Source organism: Amblyraja radiata, chromosome 22 (assembly GCF_010909765.2).
Source record: "Amblyraja radiata isolate CabotCenter1 chromosome 22, sAmbRad1.1.pri, whole genome shotgun sequence".
Lineage (NCBI taxonomy): Eukaryota > Metazoa > Chordata > Chondrichthyes > Rajiformes > Rajidae > Amblyraja > Amblyraja radiata.
Window position 1 is genome coordinate 6,599,739 of NC_045977.1, and position 16,820 is coordinate 6,616,558.

The 16,820-nt window shown below is 42.5% G+C and overlaps 1 protein-coding gene across 1 annotated transcript in view; it reads left to right on the forward strand.

Moving 5' to 3' along the window:
* Positions 1–16,820, forward strand: part of snx29 (sorting nexin 29) — a 679,392-nt gene that overhangs the window by 335,344 nt on the left and 327,228 nt on the right. The window lies entirely within an intron of this gene.

The following is a 16,820-nucleotide window of genomic DNA, read 5'->3' on the forward strand; positions in this document are numbered from 1 at the left end:
AATTGTCCCTCATGTTTAGGATATAACTTGTGTATGGGTGATCATTGGTCCGCGCGGACTCGGTGGGCTGAAGGGCCTGTTTCCATGCTGTATCTCTAAAAACTATATGTGATTGCACATTCAATGAAATAATTCCTGCTATTACAATATGAATATAAGGTCACAGTGGTGTAGTTACAATGTATCCTGGGATCTCAGATCAGCTGTTTTAGCATCAATTGCCAGATGGCAATATCTAGTGCATATTGCTTGTCTGCGATTTTAACAGCCATATGTAGGACAGAGCTTTACAGTTTTAAATCCTTTGAGTCCACAGATGTAAGAGTTGACAGTGTGAAACACTTAACCGAGCTCTGGATGCTTTATCAAGTGTCTGTGCAATGGTTCCCCTGAGCTTTCTGTCAAGCTTTTTTGATGTTGCATTGTTTGCCGGAGTTACACTTCAAGTGTTGTCTCACTGAAAAGTATAAAACAATTGGACCAAGGAGATGGAGGATCCAGTTTCAGCACTGCACTGTCAGATTGTGACCCAACATGAGAATCACAGAGTCATAGAACTGAATATTTAAAGAGGAGATAAACACAATAAGCTGGAGTAACTCAGCGGGACAGGCAGCATCTCTGGAGAGAAGTAATGGGTGATGTTTTGGATCGAGACCCTTTTTCAGACATTTCGACCTGAAACGTCACCCATTCCTTCTCTCCAGAGATGCTGCCTGTCCATCTGAGTTACTCCAGCTTATTGTGTCTATCTTTGGTTTAAACCAGCATTTGCAGCTTCTTCCTACACATTGAAAGAGGAGTATTAAATAGGTACAACATTTGGATATTTTTCATATGCATTACATATGTTGTGCTTAGGCATAACAAAGTACATCCAAGTAAATATTTGTGAATTCAGTCCCATCACTTAAAAAAAAGATAAATTAACCATATTTGTAATTTATTTTACATTTATCTGAAGAATAACGGGAACTTTATCCCCTTCTTAAATACTGACCCACAGAGATAGAAGTCCATTAAGTGCTGGGCCAATTGCACATACAGCAAGTGTCATCACCCAGAATCTTGCTGGCATTTTCCAGAATGGACCATGGACTGTGTTCGGGAGCAGGATAAATCACATTATAACTGTACAAGTCATTGGTGAGACCACACTTGGAGTATTGTATGCAGTTCTATTCTTCCAGTTGCAGGAAGGATGCCATTAACCTGGAAAGGGTTCAGAGAAGATTTATGAGGAGGTTACCAGGAATGGAGGGCTTGAGGGATAAGGACAGGTTGGGATCTTTTGCCTGGAACGTAGGAGGTTGAAGGCATTATGTGCTACCTTACAGAGGTACGGGAGCCATAGATCAGGACAATGGGCATCATCTTTTCCCTAGGGATAGGGGAGTCTAAAACTGGAGACAATAGTTCAAGATGAGAGCGGAATTATTAAAAATGGATCTGACGGGTACCTTTCTCACAGAGGATGGTGGGTTTATGGAACGAGCTGCAAGAGGAAACTGCAGAGACAGGTACATGTGCAACGATTATTGCACATTGAAAGGAAAGGGTTAGAGGGATATGGGCGTAACACAGGCAAATGGGACTGGCTTAATGGACAAATTGGTCAGCATGGATGAGTTGGGTTGAAGAGCCTGTCTCTGTGCTGTTTGACTATGTCTCTCAAATCTGACTGATCTGGTGAAAGATTCCTTACCCCTACCATCCTTACCCCAAGATTGTCATTTTATCTGTGAACTAAAGACAGGTTAGAACATAAACCTATAATTTTCTCCATGTTTATGAATTGGTAGGATTTTCACTGTATGTACAACAATATAATAATCTTGTTCATACAGTACGCCTGCATGATGTACAAGTTGCTTCAAATTGACATATTATTAAAATGCAACAGGCAGGGAGACCTGTAACTGATTTGTTTCGATGTAAAAAGAACAACGTACTGGAGGAAATCAGTGGGTCAGGCAGCATCTGTGGAGGAAAATGGACAGAGGATATTTTGCATGGGGAACCCTTCTTCAGACTCATGGGGTAGCGGGGAGAAAACTGGAAAAGATAAGTAGGAATGGGGTAAAACTTGGCAAATAATAGGTGGTTACAGGTGAGGGAAGGTTGGTTGGCAGATAAGTGCAGTGATGCAGGCTAGAAAAGGACACAAGGGTGCCAGATGAGAAGAGAAGAGGAGGTGTGAAATGTAAAGCCAGAGGGAAAGATTTAATTGGAATGTGACTGGGGAAAGGTTGGATAAAAGGAAAATGGGGAACTTGGAGATGGGAGCGGTGGGAGAAGAACATAAGGAGGAAGGGAAGGAATAAGATGGTGGGAGACGTATATGTGCTGCAGGAGGGGTAAGGAGAAGTAGGGGAAGGTGGACATTACTTGAAATTGGGGAATCCAATGTTCATACCATTGGGTTGTAGGATACCCAAGTGGTATATGAGGTGGTGTTTTTTCAGTTTCCGTGCGGGCTCAATCTAGCAATAGGGGAGGCCAAGGATGGAAAAGTCGATGATGAAGGGGAGTTAAAAATGGCTAGCAACTGGGAGCTTCAGTATGTGTTGGCAGATAAGGGGGGTGGTGGTGGGGAGGGGTGAGGGTGGTGGAGAGGGTAGGAGGAGGACGGAAAGTGGGAAGATGTGACTGCTGGTGGGATCACATTGAAGGTGGCAGAAATGTCCTAAAAATGATAGTTTAGATGCGGAGGCTAGTGGTGTAAAAGGAGAGTTCCAGGGAATGTTATCCATGCTCCGACTGGGGGAGAGGGAGCAAGAACAGAATAGCAGGAAACATGAGACATGGGCGAGAGCTCCCTATATCTACCATTTTATTTTCATTCAGTAATGCTCAGAATTAAACATGAGAGAGCAACAATAATTATCAGGTGTCAGTTTTTATTTCCTGACACTGTTATTCTGACACCAGCTTAGATTCACCACAATTCTGTAATCAAATGATCTTAATTCCAACCGGATTGTGTACATTTACAACAATAAAACGTCAGGTGAAGGAAATAGTGTTCGATCATCCTGAATTTCTTTGGAAATTGAAAGACGGGCAAAGTTACCTTCATTAGTGTGAATCCAGTACAAATGCACGATGAAGTTGCTTCAGAACGACAACCTTGACTGGAGACAACACGCATAGAACTATTTTAAACCCCGTGAGACAATTCTTGCTTTATACATATTCATGCTTTTTCATTGGAGCAATTTACTGCCCATATAAGTTCTCTTTCTTTTAGCGATCTACACCATTTGTTCCTGTCACATCTTAATTGGAGGCAAAAATTGTGATGATATTTTATTGGAGTCATCCAGCTATAATATATGATGAGATTTTTCATTATCCACTCTTGGCTGAAAAAAATATGTTGTGTGGTTTATGTTCTGCTGAAGTTGCATTGAATAACTGCTGGATGTATACAAGACACCACGGAGGTGAGGAAAATAAGGAAAATGCTGGGAATATTGAAGCAGCATGATGATACAGTTAACATTTCAATTTGATATTTATGTTATCCTGGGTAATTGACTTAGGCAATGAATTTAGTATAGCAGGTAAAGCATGTATGAACATTGCAATCTCATCAATATCAACTTGGTTCAAAATTAATGGGAAACCGTAGTTATGTATTTCTTTAAGACTAAAATACTCATTATTCTCGTTTCCCCCATTGTTGCATTTGCAGTGACCATGGCCTAAATTTATGATTATTTACCATGACCAAGTTATGTGCTTGACTCATTCTTTGTTCAGAGCCTGAGCTCAGCATCAGAGTGTCTCATAAAATCCCTTATGCCCTGCTCTATAAAACAACAAACATCTGCTCCTAAAGAACTGGATTCTGCAGATAAACAGTGTGATTTATTTATCTTTTTCTCACTTTCTCTAATTTCCCACCACAAAAAAACACAGGCGTGTCCACATGCACACAGTAAAGCAACAGGAATTTAGTGATGGACAGGGAACAGTACACCGCAGAAACAGGCACTTCAGCCCATGATGCTCGTATCCACCATGATGCCAATTTAAAATAATCCCTTCTGCCAGCAGGTGATCCATATCTCTCCATTCCTGCATTTCCGTATCTCTTAATTACCACTATTGTCGTGGCTTCCGCCACAACTGGCAACATATTCAAGACACCTACCATTATCTGTGCACACTCTCTGTCCTGCACATCATCTTTAAACTTTCCACCTTTAACCTTAAAGCTATAGTATGCCCTCTAGTATTTGACATTTGCACCATGGAAAAAATGTTCTGCCTATCCTGCCTCTTGCAATTTTATAGACCTCTATCAGGTCATCCTACAGGCTCTGATGTTCTGCAGAAAACAATACAAGTTTGTCCAATCGCTCCTTTTATCTACTATCCTCTAATCTAGGAAGCCTCTTCTGAATCCTCTCCACATCCTACCTTTAATGGAGCAGCCGGATCCACACACAAAACTGTAAATGCGCACAACCAACGTTTTATAAAGCAGCAACCTCACTTCTTGACTCTTATCAATGCCCCGACTCTTGAAAATAGACGTATGCCTTTTTTAAAAATCACTCTAGCTACTTGTCTTGCTACTTTCAGGGTTATTAACTGTATATAGACAAAAATGCTGGAGTCACTCAGTGGGACATGCAGCGTCTCTGGAGAGAAGGAATGGGTGACGTTTCGGGTCGTGAAGGGCCTTCCTCAGTCTGAAGAAGGGTCTCGACCCGAAAAGTCACCCATTCCTTCTCTCCAGAGATGCTGCCTGCCCCGCTGAGTTACTCCAGCATTTTGTGTCTATCTTTGGTTTAATCCAGCACCTGCAGTTCCTTCCTACTCAATAACTGTATACATTCCTGTCATTAACTATATTCATTCACCTCACACTTGACCATCTGCTTTCTCACCGCCTATGTCTGCAGCTGATCTAGATACTGCTGTAAACTTTGACAGCCTCTTTACTGTCCGCAACTCCACCAATTTTTGTTTAATCTGCAAACTTGTGCACAATAAGTACATACTTTTATCCTGAGGCTGTGCCTTCCAGTTTATAGACATTTCCATTATTTAGAGAAATACTTTTCACGTCCACTCTATCCAGGCCTTTCATTATCTGGTAGGTTTCAATGAGGTACCCCCTCATCCTTCTAAATCCACGAGTACATACCCAGAGCCTTCAAACACTTCTCATACATTAATCCAATCATCCCTGGGATTATTGTCGTAAACCTGCTCTGGATTTTCTCCAAAACCAGCGTATTAATCCACAGATATGGGGCCCAAAACGGCTCACAAAATTTCAAATTTGGCCTCACCAGCACCTTATAAAACCTCAGCATTACATCCTTGCTTTTATATTTTAGTCCCCTCTAAATGAATGCACGCATTGCATTTGCCTTCCTTACCACTGACTCAACCTGCAAATTACCATTTTGTGAATCCTGCACCAACACTCCCAAATCCTTTTGCACTTACGATTTCTCCATTTACAAAGTAGTCTACGCCTTTATTCCTTCTACCAAAGTGCATGGCCATATACTTTGCTGCACTGCATTGATTTGCCACTTCATTGCCCACTCTCCCAACTTGTCCTTCTGCAGCCTTGGTGCTTCCTCAACACCACCTGCCACCACATCTAGCTTCACATCATCCACAAACTTGTCCACAAAGCCATCAATTCCATCATCCAAATTATTAGCATATAAGGTGAGAAGAAGCTGGGTCATCATCGACCCCTGCCAAACATCACTAGTCACTGTCAGCCAAGGTGCCCTTTATTCCCATTCTTTGCCTTCTGCCAGTCAGCCAATCTTCTATCTTGTCTCTAATACCACGGGGTCCTATCTTGCTTAGCCGCCTCACGTGTGGCACCTTATCAAAGGGCTTCTGAACTACCGACTGTTCTTCATTTGTCCTGCTTGTTACCTCCTCAAAAACTTACAACCCTACTGTATGAACATTAGATTCTCCAATTTTAGGTAATCTCTCACAAATCAACCCTCCTTTTCTCCCCCAAACCACTTCTCTCCCTTGTGCCCCTCCACTCACCCCCTCTCCCCTCTCCCCCCACCTGTTTCCTCCCTCAGGGTTTACAATCTGCAACTCTTCAGACTTGTCTTCCTTCATTTCTTATCTCTGACCTTTGTTCCAACCATCTGCTTATCAAACTGCTTCCCTCCCTCGCGTATATCCACCTATTACCTGCCATGCTTTGTCCTGCCTCTCCTCTTCTCCACCTTTCTTCTCCCCCCTACAATCAGTCTGAAGAAAGGTCACCATACAAATCGTCATCTACAGGTGTTCTCCAGGGATGCTGTCTGACGTGCTGCGTTACTCCAGCACTTTGTTTCATTTTGTGTACTCCCAACAGATTTGTCAGGTACGATCTCACCTTAACAAAACCATGCTGGCTTCGGCCTACTTTACCATGTACTTCCAAGTGTCCTGAAGCCTCATTCTTAATACTGGATTCTTGACCACAGATGTCAGATTAACTGGCCTATCATTTATTTTCTTTTGCCTCCCTCTCTCACTCCATTCTTAAACAGTGAAGTATTTATACTTAAACAGGGAATAGAATCACAATTAGATCTCAATTCCCCTACTCTGGGCAAGAGACTCTGTGTCTCGCCGATCTATTCCTCTCATGAATTTGTACACCTCTATAAGATCACCCCTCATCCTCCTGCTCTCCAAGGAATAGACTCCTAGCCTGCTCACCCTATCCCTATAGCTCAGGCCCTCGAGTCCTGCAATATCCTCATAAATGTTCTTTGCACCCTTTCTTGCTTGACAACATCTTTCCTAAAATATGGTGTCCAGAACTGAACACAATACTCTAAATGCGGCCTCACCAACGTCTTATAGAACTGCAACATGACCTCCCAACTTCTATGCTGATGAAGGTCAATGTGCCAAAAGACTTTTTGACCACTCTATCTGTCTGTGATGCAAGGAACTATGTACCTGTACTCTCAGATCCCTCTGCTCTCCAACTTTGCCGTTTATTGTGTAAGTTCAAGAACATCAGATTCAGATTCAGACTCAGATTCAACTTTAATTGTCATTGTCCGTGTACAGTACAGAGACAACGAAATGCATCCGCATGGACATGCCAAATCCTCTCAGATGCTGTAGAAAGTAAATACTCTGACGAGCTTTCTTGATCACCACTTCATATGTGAAGGTTGCTGGTGATGTAGATGCTGAGACGTTATCCACCATCTCTACAGCAGCTCCGTTACTGAGGACTTGGTTATATTCACAAGAATCACTGGGGATGTGGCTTTGCTTCAAAGAGGTTTTGAGCACCTTCTTGGATCTTTTTCTCAGTCCACCTGGTAGTTTCTTCCCACTTGGTTGTGAATTTATTCATTGAGGTCACTCAACAGACTGCAGATGCTGGAATCTTGAGTAAAAACCAAACTGCTGGAGGAACTCAGGTCAGGGAGCATCTGTGGAGGGAAAATTGACATCTGACCTGCTAAGTCCCACTAGAAAGGTCTCTACCTGAAACGTCACCTATTCCTTTTCTCCATAGATGCTGTCTGTCCCGCTGAGTTACTCCAGCTTTTTGAATCCATCTTCTGTTTAAACCAGCATCTGCAGTTCCTTCCTACACAAGTCCCACTAGCAGTTTGTTTTCCACTGAAAGATGGCTTCTTGGATGTGAGATGCGACCACTGTTTTTCTGGGCCTTAAAGTGAACCCTCATTGTCAGAGGTCATGGAGTTTTTCAAACAGTTTACTGTTGTGAATGAGAGAAAGTGCTGCTTTTGGAAAACTAATTGTTTATCTAAGTCTCTAAAAATGGCAGATGTCCTTGCTGTTCGTTTTGAATGGTTAACAACAGACCACCAGGTGTTGGTATTGTGCGCTGATTGATTCAATGTATTTTACATTTTCAGTGCATGAATGATGCTCTTTGGGTAGAGTTGCTCATTGTCACTGTTGGCTCTTTTAGAAATGACCACATTTCCTCTGAGATTGGCGGAACCATTTTGAGAATTATTTCAAACCATTTATTGCTGGCAGAACCCTTGAGCTGATTCAGGGGAAGGCGGAAACCCATTGTTGTAATAGTTATCGTCAGAATAAAATGGAGGTTTAAAAATGGCTGAATATAACTTTACTCAATATGAAAGGTGAACTTTGGCAATGATTTTACTTTATCTGAGGTGCCTTAGATTCTTTTTTTTCATTCATTTTTATTGTGTTAAGGGCCTGTCCTGCTTTCACGACCTAATTCATGACCTTTTTTACTCATGGACATTTTTCATCAGGCTAGAAAAAATGCCCCTACCTACTTGATGCCACGAGTACCTACGACTAGCATCACGGCCTGCTATGACCTACCTACGACCCACCTACGACCCACCTACGACCCACCTACGACCTCCTACGACCTTGTGACGACCATGCTGCGAGTATGAGTCAAGGGCAAACTCGGCAGAGGTCGTGAAAGTGGGACAGGCCCTTTACTGTTATGATTTACAGTAATATAACTATTTGGCCTGAAGTATTCTTTGAATTTACAAATGAATTAGTGGCATGACTAACTTATTTTGGGAATTAACAAAATACAACACCCGAATTAACAAAATACATGCACTTGTTTTGGTAAGTATTTTGTAATTTTAACATACATTTGCAGTGGATTTTTATTAAAGGCTAGATGGCTGGTGGACCCGTTGGATCCTGTTCCCCCAACGCAATATTCCACCAGTCCCCCCTCCTCTCCCTCTATCCCCCTCCTCCCCCACTCTTCCTCCTCTCCTACCCCACTTTCCCCTCCCTCTCCCTCCCTACCTACTTCTCTCCCTCAATCCCCCCACTTTCCCTCCTCACCTCCCCAGGATCTCGATGTAAACCACCGCCGGTCCCATTTTCTCAACCACGTCGGCGATTAAGTTGTACTTGAGGCGGGGGGTGGGGGGGTATGGGCCGAGTGGCCTGGAGCCGTGGAGGGAGAGGCCAAGGCTGCGGCCTAGTCCTTGTCCAGGGTCCTGCTCCTCTCCTTCCCTGCAGGCCCGGAGCAGCAGCGCCGCCGTCCCCAGACCCAGCCACAGCACCCAGGCCTCGGGACCCTGGCGAGGCCTCTACCTGCTCCCGGACTCACCACATGGCGGTTAGCGGGCCCACTGCGAACGTGCGGGGCTAACAGGCCTCCCCAACTGCGCAGGCGCGGCCGGCAAGTGGTGGCGCTGTTTTAAGTTATTTTAAGTTTTAAATGTCAATAACTTCTAAAATATAACATAAATCTGAATGAAACTTGGTGCTGCACACCGTTTTGGCGGAGTTTCCAGAACTCACGCTCTTACAAACAGACATACAAACAAACAAACAAGATGAGAGTTTTAGTAATATATATCTAGGTATTAATAGATTGTCAACTTCAAGTTACTTTAAATAATTAATGCATGCATTGCAAAATATTTGCTTAAGTTTCCCCGTTAATCACTGACTTGTATTTAAAACAATTATGGTTTGATTTACAAATGTTCTAATTTTGAATTTTCACTGAATTGTTACGCGAGACGACATGCTCATGATTTATGAGGTTTCATTTCACTATAATGAGGAATGCTTAATGTTAGCAAAAAACAACAATTCAAATCCCAGTCAAGTGAAGAGCAATTTTTGTTGTGAAGAATGATCACAACGCTGCTGTCGGAGGTTGGGGTAGAGAAGAAAAGCTTGTGGGTAGAAAGAGGATTGAGGTTCGGTGCAAAGAATAAAGGGTTGGGGAAGCAATGGGGGTCGATAGTTGGATTAGGAAAGAGAGAGTAGGTGAATGGGAAGTGGGAAAAAGGTGGGAAAAAGAGGGTCAAGACTTTGGAGGTGAAAGTCTTTGGACTTTGGAGATTTGAGGGATGGGAAAGTGAGTCGAATGTTGCCCAGATACATGACTGCAGCAGGAGATAGCTTGAGCTGGATGGTGGTGGGGATAAATTGGAGGTGAAAGCAGGCTGGTGTATTTTATGAGGAGTACTTTTAAAGAGTATATGATGTATATTATGTATGTTTTAATCATTTAAGATTTATTAATAACATTGTATATTTTTACTTCAGATAAATCCATTGATGTATTTTTAAGTCCTGAGGTGTGTTTGAACCAAATGTTTGAGCTCTAGAATGCAGCCAATGTTTTTAAATTGAAACCAATGGGAAAGACTACCATTATCCCACCATTTTACCAGTGCATAATCCTTTGCAAGTTGAGAAATACCCCATTAATAAAAATACAAATGGCAAATATTGGACATCCAAAACAAAAAGGAGAACTTTGGATATGTTCCTGCAGAGAACAAATGACAAGGGAAATATAAACGTTCCTTTTCAGAATTAAGACTGAATAATGGTAAAAGAATCATTAACCAAACAGGGGGCGAATGAAAGGAGAGAGTTACACGTCGTCAATAAATACCACAATCATTAAAAAGCCTACGTTATTGGGCAAGTCATCATGATTGGTGGATTGAACTGAACAGAATGACTTTCGATAAACTATTGTTCCCTTCCATAAGAATAATGAAATAAATGAAAAAAAGAATCATTTAACTCATGGCAAACCCTAATTGTTAAGACTGAATGCTGTCTAATGCATGGTGAGTCGAAGGGCATTTCCACGCTGTATCTCTAAACTAAACTGAACTAAATCTGTTGTTTCAGGAAGAACAATTCAATCTATCCACATATCTATTACCTCTCATTCTTGGAATCATTTCGATAAAGTACAGAAAGGAACTGCAGATGTTTGTTTAGACCGAGGATAGACACTCAACGGGTCAGGTAGCATCTCTGGAGAAAAGGAATAGGTGACGTTTAGGGTCAAGACCCTTCTTCAGATGGGTTTGAAACGTCACCTATCCCTTCTCTCCAGAGATGTTGTCTGACTCGCTGAGTATAGGAGTAAAGAGGTCCTTCTGCAGTTGTATAGGGCTCTGGTGAGGCCACATCTGGAGTATTATGTGCAGTTTTGGTCATCCCTGCTATTGAGGCAGTGCAGCGTAGGTTCACGAGGTTAATCCCCGGGATCGCGGGACTGTCATATGAGGAAAGATTGGAAAGACTGGGCTTGTATCCACTGGAATTTAGAAGGATGAGAGGGGATCTTATAGAAACATATAAAATTGTAAAAGGACTGGACAAGCTAGATGCTCCCAATGTTGGGGGAGTCCAGAACCAGGGGCCATAGTCTAAGAATAAAGGGTAGGCCATTAAAAACTGAGAGTTGTGAATTTGTGGAATTCTCTGCCACAGAAGGCAGTGGAGGCCAATTCAGTGGATTAATTTAAAAGTTAGATAGAGCTCTAGGGAGTGGCGGAATTAAGGGATATGGGGAGAAGGCAGACACGGGTTACTGATTGTGGATGATCAACCATGATCACATTGAATGGCGGTGCAGGCTCGAAGGGCCAAATGGCCTCATCCTACACCTATTTTCTATGTTTCTACATCAGTCCATACTTTTGTGTCTATCATAATATTTGTAAATCTCTTCCACACCCTCACCAAAACCTTCATATCTTCCCTAAAAAGTAGTATCCAGAACTGAACATGATATTCCAAAAGTTGATGAACTGTTGTTTTATAAATATTAACTAAGCAATAATGACATTTGCCTTTGTGCTCCATGCGTCTATTAATGAAGACCAGAATCCCACAAGAATTTATAAATTCTGTCAAACCGCACAGCTACTATCAATGAACTATTCATCCATCTATTCCCCCCACTCCAGGTTTCATTGTATCCATTTTAGAATTGTGTCCTCGAGCATATGTTTCAGAAAAGTGCATTTTAACATGGAATTTGTCAGTATCCTCTCCTTTGAATCTTGTGCTGTGTTGAATCATTTGTTTTCCAACCCTGTGCTATAAATTGGTGGCGATGACTATAACATCGCAGTTCTCTGCAATTCTACGTGGTATTACTGTCGAAAGTTGACTATTTTTGCATCGTAACACTGTAGGAGCAACAGCAGATTAATGGCAGATGACGATGCCCTTTGGCAAGGTGACACCATGAGCGTTATTTTCATGGATTACCGGCGTTACTTGGTGGAGATAAATCGCTTCCAGAGAGATGAAAATGACACAACAAACTACTGATTTGACAGCGCAACACAATTTAAACAAAGCAGACGTTTTGTTATATATAAGTTTTCAACCATGTACTTTGTACAAAGTGAAGAATCTCTTTATACTGCAGTGCACTCGTTTATATCTTGTTTTTTTGGTGAATATTTTCATGGGGAAATATTCACTATTTCTGATTTATGTCATGTTTCAGAAAACCGTACATAGATTTTGTTTCTTATTAGGCCTTTTCACAACAACGACAGCTTTTTATTAATTTGTTTAAGCGATGTGGGAGTCAGTGACCTGGGCCATCTATTATGGTTCAATTGTAATCATGGTTGGATTGAGTGTCTTTTTAAGTTATCTCTGTGAGGATATTTGTGATTCTTTGGTGCCCAGAGTCATAAAAACCAGCCTTGGGAAAGATAGTAGGTTTCAATTGCAAAAGTGTATTCAACAAACAGATGGATTATTACGATAATCTAATAATTTCATTAGTGATACTGCTTTTTATTCCAAATGTATTTATTTACTTGAATTTATATTCCCCAGCTGTCATGGTGGAACTAGAACATGTGTTTCCTGACCAATAATTCAAGCCTAAAGGTACTTGTCCGACAACTTAAACACTGTAATGTTGCTCGAACTAATATTGTGCTTTTATGTCCCATATGAGGCACTTCTTCAAGCCTGAATGATTGCAGCTTCTACCACCAGTTTGTAGCTTCACAGCCTAGCTTTACTTTGTATCACATTCATGCACCTTCCAGCATGTTTTTATTGATCACAAGGAGCAAATATCGTTAATTTTAACCAAAGCACGACTGCTGATCGAATTAAGGGGAATAAACGCAGATTGAGTGGAGTGCTTAATACTGCACTGTTGTTCTTTTCCACACTGGATAAGTGGATTTGATAACAAGCTACAAGGAAACTAACGGTCGATGTAGATTTACTGTCAACTAAAGAAATGTTTGTATGTATTCTTTAAATCTTTGTTTATGGTTATTTGAGAGCTTTTAAAATTTTCAGTTTACATTTGGTCTGGTTTGGTTCCAGCTGTTGTTTACACAGACAAAATAATGGTTGCAGTTGATGGCTGCTTTAAAAAAAAATCAGGGGATCTTACTTTGACGAAGGCAATATTAAAATGTAATACTTACGACAGCATGGTTGTGGTATAAAAACTTATCAGGAGCTGCGTCTTTGTCAATAATTTCCTCTGTTGCTGAAGTCTTCTCAAATAATACCTCATCAACAATGGTAGACAATGATGACTGACTTCATCGGCATTTTGGTGTGCTCTGAATTGGCCAAAGAGGCCAATGTGGGAATCACATACTCTTAGTTTTGTTTGGTTTAGTTGAGAGATACAGCACAGAAACAGGCCCTTTGGCCAACCGAGTCCGCACCGACATTAACACTATCCTACACGCTCGGGACAATTTACACATACACCAAGCCAATTAACCTACATACCTGTACGTCTTTGGAGTGTGGGACTGACATTGGGAGGAAACCGAAGATCTCGGAGAAAACCCACATGGTCACGGGGAGAATGTACAAACTCCATACAGACAGCACCCGTAGACGGGATCAAACCCATGTCTCCGGCGCTGCAAGCACTGTTGTGCAGCAATTTGCATAAAATTACATATAAAATTCTTTTATATTCAGGCTAGATGCAGGAAAAATGTTCCCAATGTTGGGGGAGTCCAGAACCAGATGTCACAGTTTAAGAATAAGGGGTAGGCCATTTAGGACTGAGATAAGGAAAACCCTTTTCACCCAGAGAGTTGTTAATCTGTGGACTTCTCTGCCACAGAAGGCAGTGGAGGCCAATTCACTGGATGATTTCAAGAGGGAGTTATATTTAGGTCTTAGGGCTAGAGAAATCAAGGGACATGGGGAAAAAGCAGGAACGGGGTGCTGATTTTAGATGACCGACTGGCCAACTCCTGCACCTATTTTTTTTATGTTTCCATCTCTACCGCTGTGACACCGCGGCCGCCCTATTGCAAGGTCAGGCAGATGGTTAGTTTGTGAGAAAGACACAAAAACTGGAGTGACTTAGTGAGACAGGCAGCATCTCTGGAGAGAAGGATTGGGTGACATTTCGTGTCGAGACCCTTCTTCAGACTGGTTAGGGATAAGGGAAATGAGAGAATCAGCATCTGCAGTTCCCTTTTGAACACAGGGAAATGAGAGATATTGACGGTGATGTGGAGAGATAAAGAACAATGAATGAAAGATAAGCAAAAAAGTAACAATGATAAAGGAAACAGGTGTTTGTTGGGTGAAAATGAGAAGTTAGTGTAACTTGGGTGGGGGAAGGATAGAGGGAGAGAGGGAATGCCAGGGCTACCTAAAGTGAGATAAATCAATATTCATACCACTGGGCTGTAAGCTGCCCAAGCGAAATATGAGATGCTGTTCCTCCAATTTGTGTTTAGCCTCACTCTGACAATGGAGGAGACCGAGGACAGAAAGGTCTGTGTAGGAATGGGAAAGAGAATTAAAGTGTCCAGCAACCGGGAGATCAGGTTGGTTCACACGGGCTGAACGAAGGTGTTCCGCGAAACGAACGCCCAGTCTGCGTTTGGTCTCGCCTATGTATAGGAGTACACATCTTGATCAACGTATACAGTAGATGAGGTTGGAGGAGGTGCAGGTGAACCTCTGCCTAACCTGAAAGGACTGTCGGGGTCCCTGGACAGAGTCGAGGGAGGAGGTATAGGGACAGGTGTTGCATCTTCTACGGTTGCAGGGGAAGGGAAGGGGAAGGGGCTGTGGGGGGGGGGGGTTTGGGTGGGAAGGGATGAGTTAACTACGGAGTTGCGGAGGAAACGGTCTCTGCTGAAGATGGGAAAATGTGGTTAGTGGTGGGACCCCGTTGGAGGTGACGGAGATTTCGGAGGATAATGTGTTGTATGCGACGGCTGATGGGGTGGAAGGTGAGGACTAGGGGGACTCTGTCCCTGTTGCGACTAGGGGGAGGGGGAGCAGGGGTAGAGCTGCGGGATACTGAGGAGAAGCTTATGAGGTTGCATCCTCTAAAGCAGTGCTTCTTCATGCTCAAGGTCCAGGTGCATGAACTTGAGCCTCTCATTCCAATCTTCCCTGCTGTTCATCTGAGAGAATACACTGACATTGATTTGTTTGTCTATTTAATGAATTTGAAGGGTTGCACTGAGCCAGTATTGCTGGCATGTTGCCAGTGTCTTGAACTGCATGTGAAAGGTACTGTAGCTCAGAATCGTAGAGAAGAACAGGGTTGTTGCTGTCCAGTAAAGCTTTGTGTCACACCTGACTAATTGATCTTCAAATAGCTGACAAGTTAGTTTCAAGTTTATTGTCACATGCACGAGTACAATGAGGCACAAGGTACAATGACAAACCTTGCTTGCAGCAGCATCACAGGCACATGGACTCACGCATAAAAAAACATGAGTTTCCACAAAAGTCTGGACAATAGACTTAAGAAAAACAAGACTTTAGTGTATAATTGGAAAACAAATCCATGGTAGTGCAGTTGGTGGCCAGACGTGTTCTGTGTTTGAGGTAGGGTTAGGGTTGTGTAGGTTGGGTCAAGAACTTGATAGTTATATGAAATTCCTGAACCTGCTGGTGTGATGCTTCAGGCTCCAGTACTTCCTGGCTGAAGGCAACAGCGAGAAGAGGGTATAGCCTGGATGGTGGGGATCTGTGATGATAGATGTCACCTTCTTGTGGCAGCACCTCGCGTAGATACTTTCAATGGCAGGGACAACAATGCCCGAGGTGGACTGGGCTTAATCAACCACTCTCTGCAGCCCCTTGTGTTTCTGTGCATTAGAATGACCAGACCAGTTTATGATGCAACCAGTCAGGATATTTTCTGCAGTTCATCTTTCAAAGTTTGTTGGAGTGTTCACTGACATACCGAATCTCTTTAAACTTCTGAGAAGGTAGAAATATTGGCTAATTATAACCCTTGTTATAATTAACTGAAATCACCTGAGAAAGTAATGGCCCTGTCCCACTTAGGAAACATGAACGGAAATCTCTGGAGACTTTGCGCCCCACCCAAGGTTTCCGTGCGGTTCCCGGGAGTTGCAGGTGGTTACCGGAGGTTGCAGGTAGTGGAAGCAGGTAGGGAGACTGACAAAAACCTCCGGGAACCGCACGGAAACCTTGGGTGGGGCACAAAGTCTCCAGAGGTTTCCTTTCAGGTTTCCAAAGTGGGACAGGGGCATAAAGAAGCACAGGCGTTTTTTCTGAATTAACGACACCATGCAATAAGCTAGCAGTTCCTGTAGATGGAGTCAAGAGTCAAGAGTGTTTAATTGTCAAAGATAGACACAAAATACTGGAGTAACTCAGCAGGTCAGGCAGCATCTTTGGAGTTACTCCAGTATTTTGTGTCTATCTTTGGTACAAACCAGCATCTGCAGTTCCTTTATATTTGTAATCTCTACTCTTCCTTCTACAATCAGTCTGAAGAAGGATCCCGACCCAAAATTTCACCTATCCATTTTCTCCAGAGATGCTGCCCGACCTGCAGAGTTACTCCAGCATTTTGTGTCTATCCTTTATATTACTGCTTAATTGTCGTATGTACCGACAACGGAACAATGAACAGGCTTGTAAACGCAATAACCAAACAAAAATCAATAAATTATTAACTCCATATTGGTAAGCGGAAGAGCAAAGTCCTTAGTGCAACTAAAGACAGTCCATAGGTCAAAGTTTAGTTTGTGATTTGT